Raw genomic sequence first — 27,772 nt, forward strand, 5'->3', positions numbered from 1 at the left:
TGGATTTTATCCATTATTCTCACACTTATTCATAGAATTCGCATGTTTTACATTTTCCTTCCATATTTTGTACTATGATTAAAAACATGCTTCTTTGGCCTTAAATTTACTAATTTTAATCCTCTCTTATTACAATTCGATGCCGTGATATGTTTGTTGTGTTCTCAGGATTTATAGGATAGGAATGGCTTAGAGGATGGAAAGGAAGCATGTAAAAGTGGAAGGAATACAAGAAATTGAAGGAATTGCTAAGCTATCAATTCTGACCTCTTCGTACTAAATCGATCATAACTTGAGCTATAGAGGTCCAAATGAGGTGGTTTCAGTTGCGTTGGAAAGAAAACATACGGGGCTTTAAAATGATATGCAATTTCCTATGGTTGCCATGCAGTTAGGCGACGTGCACGCGTGGATCACGCGTACGCATGACCTTGCGAAAGTTTAGCGACGCGTACGCATGGGCGACGCGTACACGTGACAGAGCCACGTGCTGCACGTATCAGAAAATGCTGGGGGTGATTTTTGGGCTGTTTTTGGCCCAGTTTCAATCCCGAAAATACTGATTAGAGACTGTAAAGTGAAGGAATCAAACACACAACACTTCATTATTCACACATTAGGTTTTAGATGTAGTTTTCTAGAGAGAGAGGCTCTCTCCTCTCTCTAGGTTTTAGGGTTCTTAGTTCTATTCCTTCTCAATTTCTGAATTTTATCTTATTTCTACTTAGTTCTCTTCTACTTTTAATTGTTCCAGCATTCTAGTTTATTTATTTCCCTTGTTGATTACTTTATATTGTCAATTTAGGTTATGAATTCTCATGTTAGATTTAATTTTCCTTTTAATGCAATTTGAGGTATTTCATGTTTGTTGGTTCTTCTGTTATTCGTCATCATTGATTTTGCAGTTGTTGGTTCTAGAATTATTATTCCTTGTTAATTTTCTATGCTTTTATTTTGCGCCTTCCAAGTGTTAGATAAAGTGCTTGGTTGGATTTTAAATTAGATTTTCATATTCTTAGCTTGGATTGATTAATTGGAGACTCTTGAATTATCAAAGGTCTTTTATTGATTGGTGATTGAGACTTCTAGTTGGCTTAAGCCTCATTAAATCTAGTCTTTGATTAGGACTTGTGAACTTAAGTTAACTTTACTCACTTGACTTTCCTTCATTGTTAAAGGTTGACTAAGTGAAAGCAAAAGGCAATTACCATCATAATTGACATTGATAATGAGGATAGGAATTACGATTCTCAATCCTTGCTAGGACTTTTCTTAATTATTAGTTTATTTTCTTGTCATTTACATCTTTTGTTCAACATTTCAAAATCCAAAAAGATACAATCTCATAACCAATTATAAGTACACTTCTCTATAATTCCTTGAGAGACGACCCGAGGTTTAAATACTTCGGTTGATTTTTATTGGGTTTGCTTTAGTGACAAACAAATTAAATTTGATTGAGGTTTAATTGTCGGTTTAGATCTATACTTGCAACGCGATTATTTTTGTGAAATTCTTTACTGACGATTTTTCCCCATCAATTTTTGGCGCCGTTGCCGGGGAATTGCAAATGTGTGCCTTATTATTGGTTATTGTGAATATTGTGAATAATTTGCTTTTTTGTTTCTTTGTTAGTTATTTCTAGTTTTAGGAGTTTAGTTTCATTATTCCTTATTAGTTTTTGTTTTTATTTTCTCTCGATACTATGAATTCTCACCTCCTTTGGCTATGAGTTTGGTTACAATCGTGTTGTAGGAAGAGGAGATTACAATGAAAGCTTGCATCAAGGATGTAACAATCAAAGATAGGAGGTGCCACAAGGATTTGATCAACCCTCTTGGCAACAACCTCCACCCACTTACTATGAGCAACAACCATTCTACGATTGATGATCGGATTTTTGATGGTATAGAATTTCCAAATGAATTCTCGTTGCAAGTATAGTTTCTAGACCAATCAATAATCCTTTCATACAAAAATTTGTTTGTCACAAGTACAAATCCCTAAAATCTATAAACCAAAGTATTGAACCTCGGGTCGTTCTCCCTAGAAATTGCGATAAAGTGTCTTGTTATTGGTTATGAGATATTTTGGGGTTTTTGGGATAAGAAGTAAGAAATATAAGTGGCAAGAAAATAAACTAACAACTATGAAAGCTCTTGGCAAGGTTATGAGAATTGGAAGTCCTATCCTTATTATCCTTCTCAATTTTGATGAGAATTGTCCATTGCTACCACTTAGTTAACCTCTAACCATAGAGGAAAGTCAAGTGGATGAATTAACTTGATTCCACAAGTCCTAGCCAACTCCCAAGGGAAAGAATAGCTTTAGTGGTATCCAAATCAATTAGCAACTTCTAATTATCAATCAACAAAGGAATTAGATAATTCAAGCGTCACTAATTACTCCACCTAGGCCAAGAGGAACAAAATCTACATTAAAATCCAACCAAGCATTTCATCAAACACTTGGAAGGCACAAAAGAAAAGCATAGTAAATTGACAACTAGAATGAAATCTAACAACAATTATTGCAAAGAATTAACAACAACAATTAAAAGAAACACAATTATTATGAATTACCTCTAATTGAATTGAAAGAGTAGAGAAGGAACAAGAGTAGATCTACAATAAAAGATAGAAGCAACATGAAGGAAATTACAACAAAAGAATAGAAGAATCATGATTGCAATAACAAGAATTGAGAAGCAAAAGTAGAAGAAAGCATGAGTCTAAACCTAGATCTAAGAACTAAACCTAATCCTAATCCTAATTCTAGAGAGAAGTGAGAGCTTCTCTCTCTAAAACTAACTAAAACTAATCCTAATGTGTGTAAATGATGCTAAGTGTTGATTCCCTTCAATCCATGGTCCTTTAAATGCATTTTGGCGCCAAAGTTGGTTGCAAATTGGGCCCCATAGCTCTCAAAAATCGCTGGGCACATTTTCTATTAAAAAAATCATGTGCACCTACCGGCGCGTACGCGTACAGTGTGCGTGCGCGTGGATGAAGATATCCAAATCTTTGGCTTTTTCATGTGTTCTCCACTTTGCATGCCTTCCTCTTCACTCCTATAATTCATTCCTAGCCTTTTCAGCCTGAAATCATTTAACAAACAAATCAAGACATCTAGTGGAATCAAGGGTGAATTGAATTTAGCTAATTAAGGACCTAGAAAGCATGTTTTCACACTTAAGCACAAATTGGGAGACAATCATGAAACCATGCTATTTCATTGAATAAATGTGGGTAAAAGGTGATAAAATCTCCTAAAATCAATACAAGATAAACCCTAAATATAGGGTTTGTCAACCTCCGCACACTTAAACCAAGTATGTCCTCATGCTTAAACCAAGAAAAAGCAAAGGGATCAACATTTATTCAATGAAATCTAACTAAATGCAATATACCTATATGCAACTATCTACATGAATGCAATTGCTTGGTCAAAATAAATCAATTCCCAAGAAGCATATATGCACAAGGGCTAAGGACTAGCAAGTCTAATCCACAATTGAGTTGAGTTATTAAATATTTTTACAAACTTGCATGAAGAATGATGATCATAGGTGAAAACATGTAATTGAGCATCAAACCCTCACCGGATGTGTTTGCACTCTATTCGCTCAAGTGTTTAGGGTTGATTCTCTCAATTCTCCTCTATTTCATGCTTTCTAAGATTTGTTTTTCTTCTAACAATCGACATTTATTTCATGCATGCATACAAGTATCATGAGGTATTTTCTTTAGGTTGTAATGGGGCTAGGGTCAAGGTAGGATGCATATTTGGTCAAGTGAGCTTGAAATTTGAATCTTTAATAAGCTTAAACTTCCCACATAACCTATGACATCCTATACAATTCAAAACTAACCTAACTACCCATTTTTCAATTTTTAACATACTCATGCATTTCATTTCATTTCATAACACTTATGCATTGATCTTTATTGAGCTTAACTTTGGGGCATTTTGTCCCCTTTTTATTTTTTTTCTTTTTTTCTTTTTTCTTTTCTTTTTATTTATTTTTTTTCTATTCTTTTCCATATTTTTTTCTTTTTCTTTTGTCTTTCTCATTTTTTTCTTTCTTTCAAGCTATATGTAAGGACATCAATGCATAAGGTCTATACATTTAATCAATACATGAGCATGTACCCAGTTTCCGATATTTACAACAAATATACAAAACTACCCTTTTATTCACCCAATGTCTCAAGTTCCCCACACTTGAATGATACATACACACTAGCCTAAGCTAATCAAAGATCCAAATAAGGACATTTATTGTTTTTCGCTTTAAGGCTTGTAATGTGCTAAATTAAGAACAAGTGGGTTAATCGTAGGCTCAAAGTTGCCAACAAATGAAGATAAAAGGTAAGGCTATTTGGGTAAGTGAGTTAAATGAAATGATGGCCTCAATCATATAAATGCATGAGTACACAAAATAATGGACATAAAGAATCAAACAAATCAAAGATTACAATCATAGAAAGAGAATAATGCACACAAAAAGGAAAATAAGTGGTTATAAGATGTAACCACACCATTAGGCTCAAATCTCACTTGCTTGTGTTCTTAGCTCAAAACATGCTTCATAATATATATATATATATATATATATATATATATATATATATATATATATATATATATATATATATATATATATATATATATATATATATATATATAATTCAAGCAAGTTCTATGAAAAGTTTTCACTCAAACCAATTGAGATGCCCTATAGGTAGAATCCTTGAAAAATTTCATTATTTTGACTAAGCTTATTATGTATATATATGCAAAATTAAGAAAATGCAACAAAAACCCTAAAAACCTAAAATGAAATGCAAAAGTGTCGGAATTAGAAATTTGTCACCCAAAATCTCCGATCGGTCGGACGATCTCCCCACACTTAAAAATTTGCACCATCCTCGGTGCACTCAAAGATGAGCAAGGGGGTATGGCGACTTTCTGGATTGCTACCTTTAGCTGGTAGATCAACCGGTTGCTGTGTGTTCTTTGTCTCGCTTCCGTTTTTACTTGTGGTGTATCAATCATGAAAAGTAGAAAATAACATCATAAGATGAAAAAATACAAAAGCAAGGAAGCATACATTGTTGGAGTGAGGTAATCACTAGAATTGAGTGAGTAAATTAGTGTGAGATTAATGAAAGATAGGTGTGTGAATTCTAAATTGCGTGGTTTAGAACACATATTAGCATAAAAGCTATGTCACTAAAGAAGCATGCACTTTACTCACTCTAGTATGCTTGAGATGCTTTAAGTAAGCTTGTAAGGTAAAACAAGCATTAAAGAAGCATGAGAGCATTCAAGCTAAAAGCGTATGGATGCATATGATCATGGAATACAATGCATTGAAGTAAATGCACACCACCCAATGTCAAGAGATTTCCTAATCAAAGAATAGGGTTCAAATCACTTGTTAGCCAAATCATGCAATTCAAGAAGAGTTACAAGCTCGAAGGCAATTCTCATCACTTGGTATTCTCAAAAAATAAGCATGAAGAACTCAAAACCAAGTAGCAAAACATGACCTCAACAATAGAATCCAACAATGAACTTCTAAAAACATTCATGCAAAAACAACATTTAGGCAATAAGAGGCAGCAATGCATAGTAAACAAAATCAATAATCCAACACTTATAATGAAAAAAAGAAAATGAAATGAAAATTGGTGCGCATAAACTTGTTATGCTACGATTTAGGAAATTGCACGATCGGCAAAATTCCTTCCGGCAAGTGCACCGGTTATCGTCACGTAAAAACTCACAATAGAGTGAGGTCGAATCCCACAAGGATTGGTTGAGTGAGCAATTCAGATTAGAAGTGTGTTCTAGTTGAGCGGAATCAAGATTTAGATGAGAATTGCGGAATGTAAAATTGGCGGGAAAAGTAAATGACAAGAAATTGAAATGGCGGAATCTTAAATTGCATGAATTAAAGAGCATAAGCTAAATTGCTGAAATTAAAAGGGAATGGGGGTGATTGCATGAATTTAGTTGCAGAATGTAAAGAGAAAGTGGAAATCAGAAATGGGGAATTCATTGGGTTATAGGAGATATTGAGATCTCCGAATCAAAACATGTTTATCTCTTCCTCAACCAATGCGTTCATTGAATTTTGCTTGGCAATCTTATATGATTGGATCCCAATCCCTTGGCTCACCAATTCTCTCTAAAAACGAACAAATTCCCAATCCCTTGGTTTAAATGTTCATAAGAAGAGATGATGCTCGATCACTGATTATACCACACAGTTTCATGAACCACAATTTGGTAGGATTACATGTCACAATATCCATCCAAACCCCAATCCAATTCACTGTGAGAAAGCTTCTCTAGCATGAATCCTCCATTCCTTTCCCAAGGTTCCGAAGGATTCCAATTATGGGTAGTTTCTTTCCCAAGACAACTACCCAATGGAATTAGATCGAGAAGCTTTCTAACAAAATTCAAGAGAAAAGATTGAAGAAGAAGATAAAACTATTATTGATTCATTGAATTACAATAGAGCTCCCTAACCCAATGAAAGGGGTTTAGTGAGTCATAGCTCTGAATTCAATTACAAAACTAAAAGAAAATGATCCCAAGTTCTCTCTCAATCCCAAACTTCCCCCTCAGGGGCTGGATTCCCCCTCAATCCCCCGTTAATTGCAGAAACTAAGGCCTTTAAATAGGCTCCCTAAATTACAAAATGAAAATAAAATTAAAAGCAAATTACAATCAAATGAAAATAAACTATTCTAGATGATTCTTGTGGCCTTGATTTGGTGTTGTTGATGGGCCTTGCTTGCTTGAAGGGTAGAGTGACATAATTGATCCAAAAAGGATAATGATCCATTAAACTACACTCAAACGTTGCACCCCCCTTTCTTGAGTCGTCACTTTGTTCTCTTGTCAACCTTGCCAATTTGATGCCAAATATAGACTATTATACCTCGTTGGAAAGCTATGGATGTCAGCTTTCTAACGCAACTGGAAGCACCTCAATTGGATTTCTACAACTCGAGTTATACTCCATGGAAGGTGAAGAGGTCAGCTGGCCTGATTGCATGTTGGTACTATGCTCTTCTATGCACATTACGGGGCTGTTTTCTCCCTCAATTTTTAGTATCCACCATACATGCCATATATGATTGGAAAGCTCTAGATGTCTTCTTTCCAATGCATTTTGAATCACCTCATTTGGAGTTTTGTAGCTCAAGTTATTTATGTTTGAAGAAGGCATGGTCAAGCTGTTCCATATAACACGTTTAAGCTCCAGTTTAAGCTTAAACTGGAGCTTAAACGCTGGCACTCCCTGGAGGCACAAGCTCGAGCACGTTTAAGCTTCAGTTTAAGGTTAAACTGAAGCTTAAACGTGGAAATGAGAAAGCAACCCTGGAGGAGAAAAATAGTCGAACACGTTTAAGCTCCAGTTTAAGGTTAAACTGGAGCTTAAACGTGGAATGCTCCTGGTGCCTTTCTTCCTTCTGGCGTTTAACCTCCAGTTTAAGGTTAAACTGGAGGTTAAACGTGGAAATGCTCCCCTGGTGAGATTCTCACTTCTGGCGTTTAACCTCCAGTTTAAGGTTAAACTGGAGGTTAAACTTCAATTCCAGCATTATATGGCTTGGTAGTTTAAGTTCCAGTTTAAGCTTAAACTGGAACTTAAACTCCACATGTGATATTCAAGCTTCCTTTATTGATTTTGTTGCTTCCTTGCCTAGCCTCTTCTTCCCTGAAATCATCCAAACAATTGCATCAAAGTCTTGCAAAATTTCATGAGAAATCTTCCATTCATAGCATTCAAGTAATATAACTAAAAACTCATGGAATTTGCATCAAAATCTTCATGTTGAATGATTTAAGACAAGCATGACTATTTGGCCCAAATGATTACTTAAGGCTCAAGAAAATGCATAAAACAACTAAAAATAAAAGAAAAAGGCTAGTGAAACTAGCCTAAGATGCCTTGGCATCACAACACCAAACTTAATCCTTGCTTGTCCCCAAGCAAGTTCTGAATTATTGAGAAGAAAGAATGCAACAGAAAGTAAATTCATTAGCCATATCAGTAAGTAATTGACATTGATTAATGGGGTGTTCATGCAGAATGTTGTTGCAGCATCACTTTATTGTTTCTTAGGTAAGAATGTCACTTTTTATGTTTCCACTAAAACACTGCTATGGCCTCTTGTTATTCACATATCCTTGGCAAGTTTCTTTTCTTTGTTTTTCTTTTCCTTTGAGCTTATTTGCTCCTTGTTGCTCAGTGTCATGTGTTGCACAAGCCTTTGGCATTTTCTTTTTCTTATTAGTGCACTACACATATCCACTACAGGCATTTTAGTTCACATTTCTTCTTGAGACATTGGTGCCCAGCACCTCTTTGTGTGACTAAATGTTTTGTATTTAGCTTGCTCTTGATAATGGACTTTTGGTTGATAATCCCGGGTTAGTTAACCTAAGTTACCAAGTGTTGAAACACTCCTCAGAACCTATTCATCCAAGCATATCCTTAATACATAAACACCACAGGCATTTGTCTCAGAAGTTCAAACCATTGGTGCCTAGCTTATTTTCTCAATTTTTTTTTTGCTTTTTGGTTGCCCTTTTTCAGTGGCTTTTTCTTCTTCTTTTTCTTTCTTTTTCATGGCCAAAGACATTTATTCATCAAGATCCATAGACAGCATCCTAATTTCCACTAAAAGTGACAATTCTAACTTTATTTCTTAGTGAGCTGACTATTCAATCAAACATGCATACCAACACTTAATCTTATTTGATTTCTTACCAAATGGAATTGAGTTACTTTTGTTCAAACATTTCTTTTATTTTATGGAAACAGAACAAGCATGGCAAGCATTTGTTTAAGAAGATGAAGTTATCCAGACACTTAGACTATCACTTATTTGAAAATTAAACAAACAGACAAACAAAAACTGCAATGACTCAAACTTAAAGCAGGGGTGCATGCAAACTTCAAATATCAGCAATTCAAAGTACAAGTAATTAAGTGACAATACAACCTTTTAGCATCTTCTTTGTTGTTCATCATCCTTCCTAGCCTTGGTGTTCTCTTTGATGATGATGTATATTCCTTCCATGAGATTGATTGTCTTCCTGCAAAGCTATTAGAAGTTGCTTGTTCCCCAAGCACTTTGAGAATTGGTTAGCATGCATGGATGTTTGTAGGCCTCTGAACTTAGATTGGTGTGTGAACACGAAACTTAGTTCCTTGCCATATGCAGCAATTGGGATCATATGCAGAAAACCTCATGTGCTTTTATTAAGAAAATAACTATGAACTAGAAAAAGAAACTATGAACTAGAAATTAAACTATTGTTTAAGTAGTTTCCCTGATTGGTTGGAGCTAGTGACTAGTCATGCTGAGGTAGAAATGTGCTTTTAATGAAGTTTTTTTGGTGGAACACCAAACTTAGAATCTCACATTCACCCTTGAATTGTTTTGGTGTGCAACACCAAACTTAGCTCCTTGCAATACAGATAAATCTACTTAACTCTTTTATTGAAATAACTAGAAAAGAAAAACTACCTTTGGTTGGGTTGCCTCCCAACAAGCGCTTCTTTAACGTCATTAGCTTGACATGCTGTTCCTGACTTTCTTCCTCTTCTTCCAGTTTGTTAAGAGGAATGACTTCAAGTGGATAAAGGAGCTAGTTAGTGCCCCTTGTTGTGAATGCTTCTTTCCAGCAAGCTTTCCCTTGTGATTGGCTTGAGTGAACTTGCTTGTTGGCTCAGGAGTTGGATTGTTCTTCGACCTTCTCTTCTTCATGGATATGATCCTTTGTTTCTCGGTCACAATCCTCATTTTGGTGCTTGTTTCTACTGCCTTCACATCCTTGATCTCAGAACTTGGTTGTTGTTGGACAGTTGGAGTATCCTGTTCATCAAAAGCTTCCTGAATTTGTGGTTCAATGAACCCTTCCTCTTTGCAACTCTCTGTGTCATTGGAGTGTGATCTCCCTTGATTGACTTTCTCCCTTTCTTGTTCTTCTGATTCCTCCCTTGGGTTTGCCATGGTATCACTAGAAGAATTGTGGGTAGGGATTTGCTTTGATAGATATCCAATTTGTGCTTCTAGCTTTTGAATGGCAGCACCATGATTTTGTAAGTTGGATATCACTTCTTCCTTAAAGCTTTTCAAATCGGCCACATCTCTGCCCATAGTTGCAATCATTCCTTCTATCCTGTTTAATTGATCTTGAAATTGTTGGTTCGGATTGGGTTGATGAGGTTGATTATCTTGGCTGTGATATGGTGGCTGGGAGTATGTGTTTTGTGTGGGCTGATAGAGTCTTTGGTTGGAGTGTTGGTAGTGGTATGACTCTTGATGAATGGGGTGTGAATAAGTGAAATCTCTTTGGTTTTTATCTTCCCAGCCACAACTTGAGTAGTGATCAAATTCACCAAAACATGGACCATTTTGTGGCTCTGGGAAGTACCCCGTTTCCTGTTCCTGATACTCCCTCCCACCATGAGCATAATAACATGAATCATTCTGTGGTGGTGGAGAGTTTCTCATGAATTTTGATTGACCAAAAGATGATGGATACTCCTTTCTTTTTTGCAATGTGCTCAGTCTCAAACAATACTCATCCAAAGATAGTGGAAATTCCATAGTGAGGCAATATCACAAACAGCTAGTGGTTAGTATGCTAACAAGTGAATAAGCAAAGAAAACAAATTAAAATTTGCAGAAATTAGCAGTAATAAACTGAAACAAAAACTATTAACAAAAGAAAAGAAAAATTGCTCAATCTAGTTAACTTCCAATTGGAGAATTGTCAATCGAAAACCAATCCCCGGCAACGGCGCCATAAACTTGTTGCGCATAAACTTGTTATGCTACGATTTAGGAAATTGCACGATCGGCAAAATTCCTTCCGGCAAGTGCACCGGTTATCGTCAAGTAAAAACTCACATTAGAGTGAGGTCGAATCCCACAAGGATTGGTTGAGTGAGCAATTCGGATTAGAAGTATGTTCTAGTTGAGCGGAATCAAGATTTAGATGAGAATTGCGGAATGTAAAATTGCAATGAATTAAAGAGCGAGAAGCTAAATTGCTGAAATTAAAAGGGATGGGGTGATTGCATGAATTTAATTGCAGAATGTAAATAGAAAGTGGTAGATCAGAAATGGGGAATTCATTGGGTGTTAGGAGATATTGAGATCTCCGAATCAAAACATTTTTATTCCTTCCTCAACCAATGCATTCATTGAATTTTGCTTGGCAATCTTATATGATTGGATCCCAATCCCTTGGCTCACCAATTCTCTCTAAAAACGAACAAATTCCCAATCCCTTGGTTTAAATGTTCATAAGAAGAGATGATGCTCGATCACTGATTATACCACACAGTTTCATGAACCACAATTTGGTAGGATTACATGTCACAATATCCATCCAAACCCCAATCCAATTCACTGTGAGAAAGCTTCTCTAGCATGAATCCTCCATTCCTTTCCCAAGGTTCCGAAGGATTCCAATTATGGGTAGTTTCTTTCCCAAGACAACTACCCAATAGAATTAGATCGAGAAGCTTTCTAACAAAATTCAAGAGAAAAGATTGAAGAAGAAGATAAAACTATTATTGATTCATTGAATTACAATAGAGCTCCCTAACCCAATGAAAGGGGTTTAGTGAGTCATAGCTCTGAATTCAATTACAAAACTAAAAGAAAATGATCCAAAGTTCTCCGTGTGTCCAAACTTCCCCCTTAGGGGCTGGATTCCCCTTCAATCCCCCGTGTGTCTCCAATGCAGGAACTAAGGCCTTTAAATAGGCTCCCTAAATTACAAAATGAAAATGAAATTCAAAGCAAATTACAATCAAATGAAAATAAACTATTCTAGATGATTCTTGTGGCCTTGATTTGGTGTTGTTGATGGGCCTTGCTTGCTTGAAGGGTAGAGTGACATAATTGATCCAAAAAGGATAATGATCCATAAACTACACTCAAACGTTGCACCCCCTTTCTTGAGTCGTCACTTTGTTCTCTTGTCAACCTTGCCAATTTGATGCCAAATATAGACTATTATACCTCGTTGGAAAGCTATGGATGTCAGCTTTCTAACGCAACTGGAAGGACCTCAATTGGATTTCTACAACTCGAGTTATACTCCATGGAAGGTGAAGAGGTCAGCTGGCCTGATTGCATGTTGGTACTATGCTCTTCTATGCACATTACGGGGCTGTTTTCTCCCTCAATTTTTAGTATCCACCATGCATGCCATATATGGTTGGAAAGCTCTAGATGTCTTCTTTCCAATTCATTTTGAATCACCTCATTTGGAGTTTTGTAGCTCAAGTTATTTATGTTTGAAGAAGGCATGGTCAAGCTGTTCCATATAACACGTTTAAGCTCCAGTTTAAGCTTAAACTGGAGCTTAAACACTGGCACTCCCTGGAGGCACAAGCTCGAGCACGTTTAAGCTTCAGTTTAAGGTTAAACTGAAGCTTAAACGTGGAAATGAGAAAGCAACCCTGGAGGAGAAAAATAGTCGAACACGTTTAAGCTCCAGTTTAAGGTTAAACTGGAGCTTAAACGTGGAATGCTCCTGGTGCCTTTCTTACTTCTGGCGTTTAACCTCCAGTTTAAGGTTAAACTGGAGGTTAAACGTGGAAATGCTCCCCTGGTGAGATTCTCACTTCTGGCGTTTAACCTCCAGTTTAAGGTTAAACTGGAGGTTAAACTTCAATTCCAGCATTATATGGCTTGGTAGTTTAAGTTCCAGTTTAAGCTTAAACTGGAACTTAAACTCCACATGTGATATTCAAGCTTCCTTTATTGATTTTGTTGCTTCCTTGCCTAGCCTCTTCTTCCCTGAAATCATCCAAACAATTGCATCAAAGTCTTGCAAAAATTCATGAGAATTCTTCCATTCATAGCTTTCAAGTAATATAACTAAAAACTCATGGAATTTGCATCAAAATCTTCATGTTGAATGATTTAAGACAAGCATGACTATTTGGCCCAAAATGATTACTTAAGGCTCTAGAAAATGCATAAAACAACTAAAAATAAAAGAAAATGGCTAGTGAAACTAGCCTAAGATGCCTTGGCATCACTACACCAAACTTAATCCTTGCTTGTCCCCAAGCAAGTTCTGAATTATTGAGAAGAAAGAATGAAACAGAAAGTAAATTCATTAGCCATATCAGTAAGTAATTGACATTGATTAATGGGGTGTTCATGCAGAAAGTTGTTGCAGCATCACTTTATTGTTTCTTAGGTAAGAATGTCACTTTTTATGTTTCCACTAAAACACTGCTTATGGCCTCTTGTTATTCACATATCCTTGGCAAGTTTCTTTTCTTTGTTTTTCTTTTTCTTTGAGCTTATTTGCTCCTTGTTGCTCAGTGTCATGTGTTGCTCAAGCCTTTGGCATTTTCTTTTTCTTATTAGTGCACTACACATATCCACTACAGGCATTTTAGTTCACATTTCTTCTTGAGACATTGGTGCCCAGCACCTCTTTGTGTGACTAAATGTTTTGTATTTAGGTTGCTCTTGATAATGGACTTTTGGTTGATAATCCCGGGTTAGTTAACCTAAGTTACCAAGTGTTGAAACACTCCTCAGAACCTATTCATCCAAGCATATCCTTAATACATAAACACCACAGGCATTTGTCTCAGAAGTTCAAACCATTGGTGCCTAGCTTATTTTCTCAATTTTTTTTGCTTTTTGGTTGCCCTTTTTCAGTGGCTTTTTCTTCTTCTTTTTCTTTATTTTTCATGGCCAAAGACATTTATTCATCAAGATCCATAGACAGCATCCTAATTTCCACTAAAAGTGACAATTCTAACTTTATTTCTTAGTGAGCTGACTATTCAATCAAACATGCATACCAACACTTAATCTTATTTGATTTCTTACCAAATGGAATTGAGTTACTTTTGTTCAAACATTTCTTTTATTTTATGGAAACAGAACAAGCATGGCAAGCATTTGTTTAAGAAGATGAAGTTATCCAGACACTTAGACTATCACTTATTTGAAAATTAAACAAACAGACAAACAAAAACTGCAATGACTCAAACTTAAAGCAGGGGTGCATGCAAACTTCAAATATCAGCAATTCAAAGTACAAGTAATTAAGTGACAATACAACCTTTTAGCATCTTCTTTGTTGTTCATCATCCTTCCTAGCCTTGGTGTTCTCTTTGATGATGATGTATATTCCTTCCATGAGATTGATTGTCTTCCTGCAAAGCTATTAGAAGTTGCTTGTTCCCCAAGCACTTTGAGAATTGGTTAGCATGCATGGATGTTTGTAGGCCTCTGAACTTAGATTGGTGTGTGAACACGAAACTTAGTTCCTTGCCATATGCAGCAATTGGGATCATATGCAGAAAACCTCATGTGCTTTTATTAAGAAAATAACTATGAACTAGAAAAAGAAACTATGAACTAGAAATTAAACTATTGTTTAAGTAGTTTCCCTGATTGGTTGGAGCTAGTGACTAGTCATGCTGAGGTAGAAATGTGCTTTTAATGAAGTTTTTTTGGTGGAACACCAAACTTAGAATCTCACATTCACCCTTGAATTGTTTTGGTGTGCAACACCAAACTTAGCTCCTTGCAATACAGATAAATCTACTTAACTCTTTTATTGAAATAACTAGAAAAGAAAAACTACCTTTGGTTGGGTTGCCTCCCAACAAGCGCTTCTTTAACGTCATTAGCTTGACATGCTGTTCCTGACTTTCTTCCTCTTCTTCCAGTTTGTTAAGAGGAATGACTTCAAGTGGATAAAGGAGCTAGTTAGTGCCCCTTGTTGTGAATGCTTCTTTCCAGCAAGATTTCCCTTGTGATTGGCTTGAGTGAACTTGCTTGTTGGCTCAGGAGTTGGATTGTTCTTCGACCTTCTCTTCTTCATGGATATGATCCTTTGTTTCTCGGTCACAATCCTCATTTTGGTGCTTGTTTCTACTGCCTTCACATCCTTGATCTCAGAACTTGGTTGTTGTTGGACAGTTGGAGTATCCTGTTCATCAAAAGCTTCCTGAATTTGTGGTTCAATGAACCCTTCCTCTTTGCAACTCTCTGTGTCATTGGAGTGTGATCTCCCTTGATTGACTTTCTCCCTTTCTTGTTCTTCTGATTCCTCCCTTGGGTTTGCCATGGTATCACTAGAAGAATTGTGGGTAGGGATTTGCTTTGATAGATATCCAATTTGTGCTTCTAGCTTTTGAATGGCAGCACCATGATTTTGTAAGTTGGATATCACTTCTTCCTTAAAGCTTTTCAAATCGGCCACATCTCTGCCCATAGTTGCAATCATTCCTTCTATCCTGTTTAATTGATCTTGAAATTGTTGGTTCAGATTGGGTTGATGAGGTTGATTATCTTGGCTGTGATATGGTGGCTGGGAGTATGTGTTTTGTGTGGGCTGATAGAGTCTTTGGTTGGAGTGTTGGTAGTGGTATGACTCTTGTGTGTAGTGCAATGAGTCTTGTGGATAGTGAAATGAATTGTATGAATTTGAGAAGGAATTTTGTGCTGAGAAATGCTCAAGTGATGAAGAATTTGGATATGTAAAACTAGGAGGTGAGGTTGGATAATTCAGAGGTGATGGCTCTTGATGAATGGGGTGTGAATAAGTGAAATCTCTTTGGTTTTGATCTTCCCAGCCACAACTTGAGTAGTGATCAAATTCACCAAAACATGGACCATTTTGTGGCTCTGGGAAGTACCCCGTTTCCCGTTCCTGATACTCCCACCCACCATGAGCATAATAACATGAATCATTCTGTGGTGGTGGAGAGTTTCTCATGAATTTTGATTGACCAAAAGATGATGGATACTCCTTTCTTTTTTGCAATGTGCTCAGTCTCAAACAATACTCATCCAAAGATAGTGGAAATTCCATAGTGAGGCAATATCACAAACAGCTAGTGGTTAGTATGCTAACAAGTGAATAAGCAAAGAAAACAAATTAAAATTTGCAGAAATTAGCAGTAATAAACTGAAACAAAAACTATTAACAAAAGAAAAGAAAAATTGCTCAATCTAGTTAACTTCCAATTGGAGAATTGTCAATCGAAAACCAATCCCCGGCAACGGCGCCATAAACTTGATGCGCATAAACTTGTTATGCTACGATTTAGGAAATTGCACGATCGGCAAAATTCCTTTTGGCAAGTGCACCGGTTATCGTCAAGTAAAAACTCACAATAGAGTGAGGTCGAATCCCACAAGGATTGGTTGAGTGAGCAATTCGGATTAGAAGTGTGTTCTAGTTGAGCGGAATCAAGATTTAGATGAGAATTGCGGAATGTAAAATTGCATGAATTAAAGGGCGAGAAGCTAAATTGCTGAAATTAAAAGGGAATAGGGGTGATTGCATGAATTTAATTACAGAATGTAAAGAGAAAGTGGAAATCGGAGATGGGGAGTTCATTGGGTTTTAGGAGATATTGAGATCTCCGAATCAAAACATTTTTATCTCTTCCTCAACCAATGCGTTCATTGAATTTTGCTTGGCAATCTTATATGATTGGATCCCAATCCCTTGGCTCACCAATTCTCTCTAAAAACAAACGAATTCCCAATCCCTTGGTTTAAATGTTCATAAGAAGAGATGATGCTCGATCACTGATTATACCACACAGTTTCATGAACCACAATTTGGTAGGATTACATGTCAGAATATCCATCCAAACCCCAATCCAATTCACTGTGAGAAAGCTTCTCTAGCATGAATCCTCTATTCCTTTCCCAAGGTTCCGAAGGATTCCAATTATGGGTAGTTTCTTTCCCAAGACAACTACCCAATGGAATTAGATCGAGAAGCTTTCTAACAAAATTCAAGAGAAAAGATTGAAGAAGAAGATAAACTATTATTGATTCATTGAATTACAATAGAGCTCCCTAACCCAATGAAAGGGGGTTTAGTGAGTCATAGCTCTGAATTCAATTACAAAGATATGAAAACTAGCTAAAAGTGAAAGTAAAAGTCCTTCCTAACTTAAATTCTATCCTATTTATACACTTTCTATATTGAGCTTCTGTTATGTTTCTTGGGCTTTGAGGCCTCTCCCTGCTTTCCTTTTGCTTTGGGTTTATGATCCATAATCTTGATGAGGCTGCTGATCCAAATTCTGTAACATTCATTGAGCCAACTTAGTGATAATCAAATAATAATACATGACTCAACAAATTGAAATTTCAGACTCATCAATCCTTCAGGCCCAATCCCATAAACCATGATATTCAATTGGGTTTCATGCCAGAGTAAGTTTAAGTTAATGTTTGTGCTCAAAGACTAACTTAAACCACAATATTTTTGGCCCAGAAACCTTTTCCAAGAGTGGCGTTTAAGTTGCAGTTTAAGCTTAAACTGCAGCTTAAACGCCAGACACTTCCAGTGAAGCTTTTTGTAGAAGCACGTTTAAGCTTCAGTTTAAGGTTAAACTGAAGCTTAAACGTGGAAATGGAAGAAGGCAGCCCTGGAGAGTCATGTAGTCGAACACGTTTAAGCTTCAGTTTAAGGTTAAACTGAAGCTTAAACGTGGAGATAGGAAGGGCAGCCCTGGAGGTCGAACACGTTTAAGCTCCAGTTTAAGGTTAAACTGGAGCTTAAACGTGGAAGAGGAGAAAGCCATCCTGGAGGTCGAACACGTTTAAGCTCCAGTTTAAGGTTAAACTGGAGCTTAAACGTGGAAGAGGAGAAAGGTAGCCCTGGAGGTGTCGAACACGTTTAAGCTCCAGTTTAAGGTTAAACTGGAGCTTAAACGTGGAAATGGAGAAAGCAACCCTGGAGGAGAAACTTGGTCGAACACGTTTAAGCTCCAGTTTAAGGTCAAACTGGAGCTTAAACGTGGAAATGGCTCCCTGGTGCACTTCCCATTTCTGGCGTTTAACCTCCAGTTTAAGGTTAAACTGGAGGTTAAACGTGGAAATGCTTCCTGATTGGCATTCTCATTCTGGCGTTTAACCTCCAGTTTAAGGTTAAACTGGAGGTTAAACGTGGAATGCTTCTATGGTGAGACTTTCATTCTGGCGTTTAACCTCCAGTTTAAGGTTAAACTGGAGGTTAAACTTCAATTTCAGCATTTCTTAGCCTTCATGATCTGGCGTTTAAGCTCCAGTTTAGGCTTAAACTGGAACTTAAACTCCACATGTGATATTCAAGCTTCCTTTATTGACTTTGTTGCTTCCTTGCCTAGCCTCTTCTTCCCTGAAATCATCCAAACAATTGCATCAAAGTCTTGCAAAATTTCATGAGAAATCTTCCATTCATAGCATTCAAGTAATATAACTAAAAACTCATGGAATTTGCATCAAAATCATACTGTTTGGATGGTTCATTGCTTTGTTCTTCTTTTAACCATTCTTGGTTACTTTAAGCTCAAGAAAATGCATAAAACATCTAAAACTATCAAAAAAAAATGCTAGTGAAACTAGCCTAAGATGCCTTGGCATCACAACACCAAACTTAATACTTGCTTGTCCCTAAGCAAGTCCTGAGTGATTTGAGAAGAAAGTATGAAACAGAAAGCAATTACATTGGCTATATTAGCAAGCATTTGAAGTTCATCAGAAGGGTTTTATGCAGAAAGTTGCAGCATCACTTTTTCATACTTATCAGGTAAGATTATCACTTTTTCATTGCATCCATCAAACACTGCTATGGCCTCTTGTTATTCTTATGTCCTTGGCACCTTTCTCTTCTTTGTTTTTCTTTTCTTTTTCTTAGAGCTCCTTTGCTCCTTGTTTGCTTGGTGTCATGTGTTGCACAAGCCTTTGGCATTTTCTTTTTCTTATCAGTGCACTACACATATCCACTTCAGGCATTTTAGTTCACATTTCTTCTTGAGACATTGGTGCCCAGCACCTCTTTGTGTGACTAAATGTTTTGTATTTAGGTTGCTCTTGATAATGGACTTTTGGTTGATAATCCCGGGTTAGTTAACCCAAGTTACCAAGTGTTGAAACACTCCTCAGAACCTATTCATCCAAGCATATCCTTAATACATGAACACCACAGGCATTTGTCTCAGAAGTTCAAACCATTGGTGCCTAGCTTATTTTCTCAAATTTTTTTCTTTTTGGTTGACCTTTTTCAGTGGCTTTTTCTTCTTCTTTTTCTTTCTTTTTCATGGCCAAAGACATTTATTCATCAAGATCCATAGACAGTTTTCAATTTCTACATAAAAAATGATAATTCTACACTCTATTTCCAGTGATCTGACTTAAACAATCAAACATGCATACCACCACTTAATTCTACTTGATTTGTCACTAATTGAGCCAAGTTACTTTTGTTCAAACTTTTCTTTTATTTTTGGAAACAGAACAAGCATGGCAAGCACTTGTTTAAGAGGGTGAAGTTATATCCAAACATCTAGGCATTCACTTTATTCAAAGCAATAAACAGACACTCATACTAAAAAAAAAAGAAAACTCCACATGACACTTAAATGACTTATGATGAAAGAAAGCTCATAAAGACAATTCACCAATTATCATTTGATTATTAAGGAACGAAACCACCTCTTATTTATTGCTTGGTTCTTCTTAATTCTTGGGATCCTGCTTCTTCTTGCTTCCTGCCTCTTTTTGACCACTTGTGCTTCCTTTGTCTTTTCTTATGAGGTTTTTCCAGAATCCAGCCTTTTTCATCGTTTCTTCCACTCCTTTTTCAAGGATCATTGCCTTGTTTATTTCTCCTTCTTTCCTCCCTTTGAAATACTCATCAAAAGCTGGGAATGCTGGGTCCATCTTGTGTAGATGTTCCCCTATGTAGTTAAGCTTGATTTGCGAACTGATGTTGTAATCAGCTTGGACTGAGTATCTTGCATTCTGTAAAGTGGTGGCTTCCTTGATTGCCAAGACATTGGCATCTTGGTGTTGGCATATGTGGCTGAAGGATTCCTGTAAGTGCAAATTCTGTTCCCTTTGCAGATCTAAGAATCTTGATTCAAAGTTCCTTTGCATATCCATCATTTTTAGGTGAAAGTCCTCTTGTCTCTCCTGAGACCTCATGTATTGTTGAGACATTCCTTCCATGATTTCCTGCATTCTGCTCATATCCATGGGGTCTCTGGGAATTCGTTGTCTTCTTTCTGGAATTGCTTGCTCTTCTTGCTCTTCTTCTCTGTCTTCTCCTTCCTGTCCTTCTTGTTCTGCTTCTTGCTCGGCTTCCGCTTGTTGCCCTTCTTCATTTCTTCTTCTTGTATGTCTTGGAGCAGTTGGGCCAAGAGTCATTCTGTACGCAGTTATGGCCAATCCAGGATATAGCCAATTAGGTCTTTCATCTTCAAGTGGTACTTGGGCATCGATGCATAGTCTAATGATGGTGCTAGGGAAGTGGAGCCAGGATTCAGGGTCACTTTTCTCACTAAACTCTTGTATCTGTTCAGCAATGAGTTTATGAACTTTGATCTCCCCTCCCACCATAATGCAATGTAGCAAGATGGCTCTTTTAGGGACTATTTCTGAAGAGTTTGCAGTGGGTAGGATGGATCTCCTAACTATTGCATACCACCCTTTAGCTTCAGGTGTTAGGTCTCCCCTTCTCAAGACTCTTGGAGCCCCTCTTGTTTTTCTCACCCATTCAGCTCTGATGGCACAAAGATCTTCAGCAATAGTCGTGTAGTCAGGTTCTCCTATCATCCTTTCCTCATAACTTGCTTGGCTGAAATGTATGTTTTTCAGGCCAAGAGTTTTCATGATTGCCTTGGGGCTGAAGTCAACTTCCACCCCTCTCACATAGCTTTTGTACGTGGGTTTCTTGGTTGAGTCTTCCCTCACTGCATTTGCATAGAACTCCTTCACCAAGTTGATGTTGATTTTAGTGATTGGCTTAGTCAGGAGCTCCCACTTCCTCTTTTTGATCTTCTCCCAAACACCTGGGAACTCATCCTTTTCAAGGTCAAAGGGAACCTCAGCTAGTACCCTTTTAGGTCTCATCCATTCGGCTTGAATCTCATGGAAAACTGATTTGTATCTCCTTGCATCGAATTCCCTGTTCTCCTCCATTGGTTGCTTGTCTTTTCTTCTTTTGTGGCTAGATGAGGCTGCCATTGGTTCTTTGGTTTTGGTAAGTTACAAGCTAAAGTTGACAAGGTGAAGCAAGAAGTGTTGTTGGAAGTGTGGTGAGGTTGTTTTCGGCAAGAGATAGTTATGCTATGATGAAGGAAAATGTGCATGAAGGAGATTTGGTGGTGTTGAACTCGTTCCCCAAGTGGTTCTTTATAATGCCGCAAGTGAAAAATGGACGGCTAGGGTGGCTTGTGAAGGGTGGCTTGATGGTAAATATATGAATTAGGGAGAAGGACGAATTGCTTTTCAATTTCTTGGAAGTATTCTGGGTGCATTAGGTTGTACATGTAGCAATCTTTTCTTGCAGAACTTCCTTTTCCCATGTGTTAGCTTCAAAGACTTGTGAACTTTCTTTTTGACCAAGCACCGTACCTCCCTTTGTCTTTTTCCTCCATTTTTGTCTTTTCTTTTGTACCTGCACAAGCAAACAAGTGTGCTATCATTTTTCGGTCCATGTGAATGATGAATAGTACTTGCACATGTAAATCAATGATTAACTTCATGAGCTTAAAGCCGTGACTTGTGTATGTCTGCACACTTATTACTGGACACCAAACTTAGTGTTTGGTAAGGTCTCCTGATGACATGAAATCCATATTGGTTGTCCTTAATGAATGTGCATAATTCTAATAAATCATGGTCACTTTGGCTCTTTGATTCTAAACAAATTTACTATCCTAAGTGATTGAAACCAAAGTATTAAAACATGCGAATGGTCTACTTGTCATGAATTTCGAAATCCAGAGGAACTTCTTGCTTTTCATGAACCGTGTTCAAAGAGGAACACCAAACTTAATGTTTGGTTGTGCACTTTGCATGAAAAATTGAATGCATTTTGAATAAAATTTGGGTGCCTTCAGGCACACCAAACTTAGAGACAAATTGTATTTTACATGCAATGTTTAGTGCACTCTTTCAGCAGTTGTCCTGAGGATTCAAGTTCATGCATAAGAAACCATGCTTTATTAGATGCAAAACAAAACAATAAAGAGTAAGGATATTAAAAACATGGGTTGCCTCCCATGAAGCGCTTCTTTAACGTCACTAGCTTGACGGTTGTCCCTTGTTAGGGTGGATTGTAGTGCTTGACGTCTTCTCCTCTCACTATGCAAACGTCCCTACTTGATTCCTTCATGACCTCTAAATGTTCCATAGAAAGAACTTTCCTGATTGTGAACACTTGAGGGAGCTGGGAAGGAATGGTTTTTAGGCCAGGTGGAATTGGCAGATAATGACTTGATATCACTTTATCTCCCGGAGAAAAACCTTCAGTGGGAATTTTCTTGTTTCTCCACCCTCTTGGTAATTTCCCTATCATTCTTCCCTTTCTCTTGAGGATTTCTTCATTGACCCTTATGCTAGGAAGATCCTTCTGATCTGTTTCCATTGATTCTTGTTGCTTTAACTCTTGCAACTCTTGTTTGCCTTCCAAGGACTGTTTTAGAGTTTCAGCTGCTGGATTACTTTCCTCCAAACACAGATGGCTACTATCATCCTTAGGCTTTTCAGGTTCTGGTTCAGGCTCAGATGCAGGTTTGAAAACTTTGAAAATGAGCTGTTCATCATGTATTCTCAGAATTAGCTCTCCTTGTTCTACATCTATGAGCGCTCTAGTAGTGGCTAGAAATGGTCTTCCCAGAATGATAGGGTGTAGGTAGCTTTCCTCCATGTCCAAAATGACAAAGTCTGTGGGGAAGTAATAATCTCCCACTTTCACCAGCACATTCTCAACCACCCCTTCTGCTTGCTTCTGAGTTTTGTCAGCCAGTTGTATGATTACATCAGTGGATCTCACCTCATTCAGTTGTAGCCTCTTTATAAGAGTTAGAGGCATCACATTTATGTTAGCTCCTAGATCACAGAATCCTCTGTCAATTTTTGTTTCTCCTATGATGCAAGGAATATGAAAACTTCCTGGGTCTGTTTTCTTAGAGACTGTGTCCTTCTTGATGAGGGCACTGCATTCTTTGTTCATTGTTACCGTTTGTCCTCCCTTCAAAACTCTTTTCTTGCTCAACAATTCCTTTAAATACTTGATGTGTGTAGGTGATGCCAAGGCATCATAGGCTAGTTTCACTAGCATTTTTCTGGTAGTTTTAGTTGTTTTATGCATTTTCTTGAGCTTAAAGTAACCAAAAATGGTTAAATGAAGAACAAAGTAATGAACCATCCAAACAATATGATTTTGATGCAAATTCCATGAGTTTTAGTTATATTACTTAAATGCTATGAATGGAAGATTTCTCATGAAATTTTGCAAGACTTTGATGCAATTGTTTGGATGATTTCAGGGAAGAAGAGGCTAAGCAAGGAAGCAACAAAATCAATAAAGGAAGCTTGAATATCACATGTGGAGTTTAAGTTCCAGTTTAAGCCTAAACTGGAGCTTAAACGCCAAAATCATGAAGGATAAGAAATGCTGGGATTGAAGTTTAACGTCCAGTTTGACCTCAAACTGGAGGTTAAACGCCAGAATGAAAAGCCTCACTTAAGGAGCATTCCACGTTTAACCTCCAGTTTGACCTCAAACTGGAGATTAAACGCCAGAATGAGTATGCCACCCAGGGAGGAGTTCCACCTTTAACCTCCAGTTTGACCTCAAACTGGAGGTTAAACGCCAGAACCAGGAAGAGTACCAGGGAGCCATTCCACGTTTAAGCTCCAGTTTGACTCAAACTGGAGCTTAAACGTGTTCGACAGCTTTTCTACTCCAGGGTTGCTCTCTCCATTTCCACGTTTAACCTCCAGTTTGACCTCAAACTGGAGGTTAAACGTGTTCGACACCTCCAGGGCCACCATTCTAAGCTTCCACGTTTAACCTCCAGTTTGACCTCAAACTGGAGGTTAAACGTGTTCGACCTCCAGTATGCCTCCACCCTTTTCCACGTTTAACCTCCAGTTTAACCTCAAACTGGAGGTTAAACGTGTTCGACCTCCAGGGCTGCCCTTCCTATCTCCACGTTTGAGCTTCAGTTTAACCTTAAACTGAAGCTTAAACGTGTTCGACTACATGACTCTCCAGGGCTACCTTCTTCCATTTCCACGTTTAAGCTTCAGTTTAACCTTAAACTGAAGCTTAAACGTGCTTCTACAAAAGGCCTCACTGGAAGTGTCTGGCGTTTAAGCTGCAGTTTAAGCTTAAACTACAACTTAAACGCCACTCTTGGAAAAGGTTTCTGGGCCAAAAATATTGTGATTTAAGTTAGTCTTTGAGCACAAATATTAACTTAAACTTACTTTGGTATGAAACCCAATTGAATATCATGGTTTATGGGATTGGGCCTGAAGGATTGATGAGTTTGAAATCTCAATTTATTGAGTCATGTGTCATTATTTGATTATCACTAAGTTGGCTCAATAAATGTTACAGGATTTGGATCAACAACCTCATCAAGATTATGGATCATAAACCCAAGGCAAAAGGAAAGCAAGGAGAGGCCTCAAAGCCCAAGAAGCACAACTGAAGCTCAATATAGAAAGTGTATAAATAGGATAGAAGTTAAGTTAGAGAGAAATGAGACTTTCACTTTGAGCTAGTTTTCCTTTTCTTTGTAATTGAATTCAGAGCTATGATTCACTAAACCCCCTTTCATTGGGTTAGGGAGCTCTATTGTAATTCAATGAATCAATAATAGTTTATCTTCTTCTTCAATCTTTTCTCTTGAATTTTGTTAGAAAGCTTCTCGATCTAATTCCATTGAGTAGTTGTCTTGGGAAAGAAACTACTCATACTTGGAATCCTTCGGAGCCTTGGGAAAGGAATGGAGGATTCATGCTAGAGAAGCTTTCTCACAGTGGATTGGATTGGGGTTTGGATGGATATTGTGACATGTAATCCTACCAAATTGTGGTTCATGAAATTGTGTGGTATAATCAGTGATCAAGCATCATCTCTTCTTATGAACATTTAAACCAAGGGATTGGGAATTTGTTTGTTTTTAGAGAGCATTGGTGAGCCAAGGAATTGGGATCCAATCATATAAGATTGCCAAGCAAAATTCAATGAACGCATTGGTTGAGGAAGAGATAAACATGTTTTGATTCGGAGATCTCAATATCTCCTATAACCCAATGAATTCCCCAATTCTGATTTCCACTTTTTCTTTACATCCTGCAATTAAATTCATGCAATCACCCCCATCCCCTTTAATTTCAGCAATTTAGTTTCTGCTCTTTAATTCATGCAATTTAAGATTCAGCCATTTTAATTTCTTGTCATTTACTTTTCCCGCCAATTTTACATTCCGCAATACTCATCTCAACCTTGATTCCGCTCAACTAGAACACACTTCTAATCCGAATTGCTCATTCAACCAATCCTTGTGGGATTCGACCTCACTCTATTGTGAGTTTTTACTTGACGATAACCGGTGCACTTGCCGGAAGGAATTTTGCCGATCGTGCAATTTCCTAAATCGTAGCATAACTAGTTTATGTGCATCAGTAGGCATTTGATGGAGAATCTCAAGAAAGGGAATATTGATATGGAGAGACTTAAATGTCTCTAAAAACCTTGAATAGGTTTTCCCTTTTTCACCTCCTCCTAACCTCTGAGGAAATGGTGCTTTTGGTTGGTATGTTTCCATCGTGCCTTTTTGCAGTTCCTTGGCTTGCTCAGTTTCACTTTCCTGCTTAACTTCTTCCACACCTTCCTTCAAGATTTCTGGCTCCTGCTCTGAGGGCCTGATTCCTTCTTCTTCTGAAACTTCCTTCAATATGGTGATGGCCTTGCATTCTTCCCATCTCACTCTCTTTTGTTCCCCTTTAGGATTCTTTTCTGTGTCACTAGGGAACACTGCAGTTGATTTGGGGGCCTGTTGAGATAGCTCTCCTACTTGAGACTCCATCCTCTTGAGTTTTTCACCATGGTTTCTTAAGGTAGTTCTCACATCATCCCTGAAGCTTTTCAATTCGGTTATGTCTTGACTCATGGTTGCCATCATTCCTTCTATCCGGTTTAATTGATCTTGAAATTGTTGGTTCGGATTAAGTTGGGTAGGTTGATTATTTTGGCCATGATATGATGGTTGGGAGTAAGTGTTTTGTGTGGCTTGGTATGATCTTTGGTTGGAATTTTGGTATGTGGAATTGTTATGTTGGTTGTGGTTGTAAGGTTTATGGTTTTGTGGTTGGGTTTGTTGGTTCCCCCACCCAAAGTTTGGGTGATTTTTCCATCCTGGGTTGTAAGTGTTGGAATGTGGATCATATGATTGCCTTTGTTGGTTTCCCACATAGTTGGCCTCTTCCCAATCACCTCCTTCAATGCTTACTTCCTCTTGATCTTGTGTGTGTATTGCAGCCACTTGCTTTATTTCTAATTGCCTGGTAAGCTCTGCTAGTTGCTTGGCAAACACCTTGTTTTGGGCTAGAATTGTATCAACATGGTTCAGCTCCATGACTCCCTTAGTGTTGTGCCTCTCTGATGCATAGTAGTACTCATTCTCAGCCACTGTCTCAATCACTTCAATGGCTTCTTCCACAGTCTTTTTCCTGTTCAATGAACCTCCTGATGAATGGTCTACAGCCTTCCTTGATTCATAAGAGAGTCCATCATAGAAAATATGCAATTGCACCCAATCATGGAACATGTCTGGTGGGCATTTCCTTGTCAAATCCTTGAATCTCTCCCATGCCTCGTAGAGAGTTTCACCATCTTGTTGTCTAAAAGTCTGAACCTCAGATCGAAGCCTATTGACCTTTTGTGGGGGGTAGAAACATGCCAGAAACTTGCTTTCCACCTCATCCCATGTTGTTAGACTCCCCCTTGGGAATGATTTCAGCCACTTAGCTGCTTTGTCCCTAAGTGAAAATGGGAACAAAAGCAGTTTATAGGCATCTTCCTGGACTCCATTGGACTTCACAGTGTCACAAATTCTCAGAAATTTTGTGAGATGTTGGTTGGGATCTTCATTAGCACTCCCACCAAATGAACAATGATTCTCCACAAGTGATATTAGCTGTGGTTTGAGTTCAAAATTGTTGGCCTGAATGGGTGGTTTCTGAATGCTGCTACCACAATTCCCAGAGGTTGGGTTTATGTATGAACTAAGAACCCTCCTCTCAGGAATGGCATTGTTTCCATCAGCTCTCTCATGGTTGTGAACTTCTCTATCCATGTTGAGATCTAGAGCTTCCTCAAAATTGTCCTCAGATTCTCCTTCAGATTCTTCTTCTCCCAGTACTCTCTTCCCTCTTGCTTCCCTTCTAAGTCTATGAAGGGTCCTCTCTGGTTCGGTATATGGAGGAGTTGATGTCTCTCCTCTCCTACCTGTCATACAAGAACACAGCACAGGCAACAAACAAGTGAAATACTCTTGGTTAATGGAAGAGTATGGTTAGAGCAATTGAGGAATTAATTCAAACAGTTAGTGAGTCAGTGAGTTAGTTGCTTGAATTTAAAGGCATAAAGAAAGAAAGCATGTAACAGAGTGCAGAAATTAAAATTCAACAAGTAACTTGTACTGAATTAATCAAAACAAAAAAAATGCTCAATCTAGTTAACTTCCAATTTGAGAATTGTCAATCGAAAACCAATCCCCGGCAACGGCGCCATAAACTTGGTGCGCATAAACTTGTTATGCTACGATTTAGGAAAATGCACGATCGGCAAAATTCCTTCCGGCAAGTGCACCGGTTATCGTCAAGTAAAAACTCACAATAGAGTGAGGTCGAATCCCACAAGGATTGGT

At 37.8% G+C, this 27,772-nt stretch overlaps 1 non-coding gene across 1 annotated transcript; it reads left to right on the forward strand.

Annotated features, from left to right (window-relative positions):
- The first annotated feature begins 26,669 nt into the window (after positions 1 to 26,669).
- Positions 26,670 to 26,773, forward strand: LOC148544422 (small nucleolar RNA R71). Its single transcript, XR_015900543.1, has one exon. It is a non-coding gene; the product is annotated as a small nucleolar RNA R71 (small nucleolar RNA).
- Positions 26,774 to 27,772: the final 999 nt, after the last annotated feature.

The sequence above is a fragment of the Arachis ipaensis genome, chromosome B9, assembly GCF_059453495.1.
Source record: "Arachis ipaensis isolate K30076 ecotype BB chromosome B9, ASM5945349v1, whole genome shotgun sequence".
NCBI lineage: Eukaryota > Viridiplantae > Streptophyta > Magnoliopsida > Fabales > Fabaceae > Arachis > Arachis ipaensis.